At 37.9% G+C, this 5025-nt stretch overlaps 1 pseudogene; it reads right to left on the bottom strand.

Moving 5' to 3' along the window:
• Nucleotides 1-7: 7 nt before the first annotated feature.
• LOC123256479 lies at nt 8-706 on the bottom strand (annotated as a pseudogene).
• Between the last annotated feature and the right edge of the window lie 4319 nt (nt 707-5025).

Here is a 5025-nt window from a genome sequence, read left to right on the forward strand (position 1 = left end):
GGGTTTTGTAGTCCAATATTGATTTGTTTGTTATAAGGGAGAATCCAGAGACCAGAGACCACAATGTCTAACCACTCTCATTTCTGGCACCATGCTCATGCCCACAGTTTCGGCTCCTGTTTTCTGCAAGAAAAAACACTCTGCAATGGTTTCAAAGCTGGAGTCTCCCATCATAATATAAGTCACTTCATGCAATAGTCATTCTTGATCCATTTGTTTCCATATGCCATGGGCCTTCTGTCTCAAAATTTGGTCCTAAGGGTCAGACATGGGAAGAAACCTTTCTCCAAATCTTTTATCATTCTGTACTCTGAGTGGATTTTGGCCACTGACACCTGCCAGGTTGATATGATCTTGGATCAGCATAATATCCTGAATTTCATGTTGAGGGTTCATTCCACCAGCAGCATTGGTGACAATGTATGTATGTACATTCTAAAGTTGGAAAACCCTCATAGGGAATGCCACCTTCCAGAGTGGATAGCCTTCACACACATGGAATCGGCCCTGATCATCATACAGCATTTGCCATTTAAATATCCCAAAACCGATCTCCCTACATGACCAGGTACTGTGCTCTGATGGAAGGTAGGTATATCTCTATAGTCAAAGGCTTGCAATTGGGTCACTCTATTTGCCAAACAACCCAATCCAGAACCACAGATCACTGCTATTTGGGGCCGGAAAAAAAATTGGGAGGCAGCCGCTCAGCAAAGGTTTTAAAAAAGAAAACAAAAACTGCAGAAAGCTCTGCAGCTGGGAGAAGGGGGGGGTGGGGCAAGGCATAACTGGGAACTATTTTTACAGGGAGTTCGAAAATCCCTTCGTTAGGTCGCCAACTGTGGGTTTTGAAATTAATATTCAATGCCTCCAAAGTATGATATTTATAAGGATTTTATTTAAAGTGCTGGGGAAGAGTCTTAACTCACCCTCAACCACACTGCCTCCTCTCCAAACCCCGCCACGCCCNGGGTTTTGAAATTAATATTCAATGCCTCCAAAGTATGATATTTATAAGGATTTTATTTAAAGTGCTGGGGAAGAGTCTTAACTCACCCTCAACCACACTGCCTCCTCTCCAAACCCCGCCCCCCCCACCACACCCCCAATGACCATATCAAAAACCGCCTGTGAAACCCACAACCAATAGGAAAAGCTTAAGGAATTATGGGTATGGTGAAAGGGAGTTTGGGTAATGTAGTTTTAACCCACAACCAATAGGGAAATGCTTATGGAATTAAGGGTATGGTGAAAGGGAGTTTGGGTAATGTAGTTTTAAAAATGGGTACAAGGTCTTTTCAACTTTACTGGGATGAAAGCCACTCAGCTGTTTTCTTTTAATCCTCATACTTCAACCCATTCTTCATGGCTCCCTCATGGTATCCTGCTCCACTCTGATGTCTACTCTCCTCTGCTCAGCTCCACTGAGTTCTGAATGCCCCAGTGAGGAAGGACGAAAGATCTATGGTTTTTGACATGACAAATGAAGGAATTTATTTCACCTAATTGCTTATATTTTTTCAGATTTTATTTTAATCCCAAGGACATGGGGTTTGGGTAGGTTTGGAGGGAAAGAGAATAGATATCTATTAATTTTTAAAATAGTTAATTTTTAAACATGGAAATTGAAATGAATACCCAGAGGAAGTTCCTGAATGTTAAAATCTTGACTGTGTTCAGAAAAGAAAGTAGCAAAGAAAAAGATTCTCTTCTATATGTTCAAAATAAGAATGTAAATACAAGGCAGATTTACTCTCATATTTCAGTAACCTGTTCAATGATTTCTAGGACATCATTCAGGTTGAAATGACATTTAATTTGAAGGGGCTCTCCCATATATAAATCTGTTCTAAGAGAAAGAAACAATAATAGAAATGATTGTGATAATCCAGGTATATTTGTAAAATCTTTCAAATGAATCCATTTCCCACCTTCCCTGAGTTATAGAAATGGTTAGTAACTTTCGTCTTCCAGTTTTCATGAAAAAGATCTAGAAGTGGAATTTGGATCCATCCCATTGTAATTGGCCACTACCTAGATTTTTTAACATTGTAACATTTGTACCTAGAATTCATGAATGTTAGCAATACAGAGGTTGATGATAACAGATGTTCTGTCTATTATCATCATGATTATGATCCTCATTGTCACTTTTGACAACAAATCAAAATCATGATTTTTCAGGAAATAGTTATTGAGGTCATTCAGGTTTCACAAATGAACCAGGTTTGATATTCCCTGAGTTTGGGCAAAAGGAGGCAATTAAAATTTGCATAGAGAAGCCTCCAAAATAGAACCTAGCTCAGTGTTAGAGAAAATGAAAGTCAAAATATTCCTCCTGTGACCTCCTTTCAGTTCTCATCTCAGGATACACGAAAAAATCTATTCCTACCTGTCAGATCTCTGGGAAAGGAAAGATTTTAAAACCAAGCAAGAGTTAGAGAAAATTACAACATGTAAATTAAATGGTTTTGATTATATTAAGCTAAAAAGGTTTTGTACAAACAAAAACAATGTAGCCAAAATCAGAAGGGAAACAACAAATTGGGAAAAAATCTTTATAACAAAAAACTCTAACAGGGGTCTAATTACTGAAATATACGATGAGTTAAATCAAATGTATAAAAAATCAAGCCATTCCCCAATTGATAAATGGGCAAGAGACATGAATAGGCAATTTTCAGGTAAAGAAATCAAAAGTATCAATAAGCACATGAGAAAGTGTTCTAAATCTCTAATAATTAGAGAAATGCAAATCAAAACAACTCTGAGGTATCACCTCACACCTAGCAGATTGGCTAAAATGAAAGAAGGGGAGAGTAGTGAATGTTGGAGGGGATGTGGCAAAACTGGGACATTAATGCATTGCTGGTGGAGTTGTGAAATAATCCGGCCATTCTGGCTGGCAATTTGGAACTATGCCCAAAGGGCTATAAAAGACTGCCTGCCCTTTGATCCAGCCATGCCATTGTTGGGTTTGTACCCCAAAGAGATCATAGATAAACAGACATGTACGAAAATATTTATAGCTGCGCTTTTTGTGGTGGCAAAGAACTGGAAAAGGAGGGTCTGCCCTTCAGTTGGAGAATGGCTGAACAAATTGTGGTATATGCGGGTGATAGAATACTATTGCATTCAAAGGAATAATAAACTAGAGGAGTTCTATGTGAACTGGAAAGACCTCCAGGAATTGATGCAGAGCAAAAGGAGCAGAGCCAGAAGAACACTGTACATAGAGACTGACATACTATGGTAAAACCGAATATAATGGACTTCTGTACCAGTAGAAAGCAATGACACAGGACAGCTCTGAGGGATTTATGGTAAAGATGCTACCCACATTCAGAGGAAGGATTGCAGGAGAGGAAACATATAAGAAAAACAACTGCTTGAACGCATGGGCTGAGGAGGACATGATTGGGGATGTGGACTCGAAACTACCACACCAATGCAACTATCAACAATTTGGAAATAGGTCTTGATCAATGACATATAATAAAACCAGTGGAAATGTGTGTCGGCCATGGGTGGGGGGAATGTGGGGGGTGAAGGGGAAAGTGGGAGCATGAATCAAGTAACCATGTTAAAAATGATTATTAATAAATGTTTAAAAAATTAAAAAAAAACCAGAGTAGCAACCATGATGCCAGACAAAGCAACAGTAAAATGGACATGATTAGAAGAGATAAAGAAGGAAATGACAGCATGTTTAAAGGTTCCAATAGAGCACAAATTAATATTAATGCTTAATATATACATATGCATATATATATGTATATATAATGTCACATAGAGTCCTTGTTCCTCTTCTGCTACAAGTATAGAAATATAGGTATCATTTACCATATCATGTGGAGAGGGAAGGAGTTTGGGGCCCAGTGTCCCACAATCTGGAAAATCCACAATAGAGTTCTTTGGCTTTCCATTGTACTGGAGAAGAAGTCTGAATTTTTTCTTTTTTCTTTTATGGGGTGTTTACAGTTCCTTTTTGGTAAAAATTGGGTTAAGTGTTTAGTGACTATGTTGATATTATACTATACATATATTTCATGTATTTCTGAGTTTCTAAACCTTTTCTGTAAATCTGCTGACCTTTGCATGTCACCTGTGACTTCCACAAAACTCCCCCATAATTCCCATCTAATTTTTTATGCCATGGATATATTGAAGCTGTGATGAGGAAAATAGTGACATCGAGGATACCTGTTAAACCCTTACCCTCCATCATAGAATCAATACTGAATATTGGTTCCAAGGCAGAGAACAGAAAAGGTGAGGCAATGGGGGATAAGTAACTTGCCCAGGGGTCACACAGACTAGGAAATATCTGAGGTCAAGTTTGAACCCAGGACATTCTATCTCTAGTCCTGGCTCTTAATCCACTGAGCCACTTAGCTGCTCTGTGTACCCTTGAAATTAAAAAAAATTGAGAGAGAAAGAATACAAATGCCAGATATATTGCATACCTATTAAACGCTATATAAACAGCTATGTGGGGGAAGTGGGAAGTCAGAAGGATTCCTTTACCTTGAGTTCAAATCTAACCTCAAACACTTAATATTTGTTTGAATTTGGGCAAATCACTTAATCCTGTTTCCTCATCTGTCAAATTGAGCTGGAGAAGGAAATGACAAACCACTCTAATATCCTTTCCAAGAATACCCCACATGAGGTCGCAAAGAGTCACATAAGACTGAAAATGATCGAATAACATTAAATGCAATATGAGGTTGGAAAGGGGAGAGAGGTTGCCTTCTCTCCATTTCTGTCAATTTATTCTGTATCTATCTTGTTTTTACACAGTTATGTGTATATTTTTTATTAGTGTATATTTACATATTTCCTCCCCAATTAGAGTGTAACCATCTTAAGAACAGGAATTGAATGTTTTGCTTTTCTTTGTATCCCTTTTTCTTTGTATCCATATCTTAATAAATGCATGTAAATTTAAAAAAAAAATCTATTCCTAATACTATGTAACCTCTTAGGAGGACCAGATCCATAAAAATCAGGGAGAAGTCTATA

The sequence above is a fragment of the Gracilinanus agilis genome, unplaced genomic scaffold, assembly GCF_016433145.1.
Source record: "Gracilinanus agilis isolate LMUSP501 unplaced genomic scaffold, AgileGrace unplaced_scaffold59479, whole genome shotgun sequence".
Taxonomy (NCBI): domain Eukaryota; kingdom Metazoa; phylum Chordata; class Mammalia; order Didelphimorphia; family Didelphidae; genus Gracilinanus; species Gracilinanus agilis.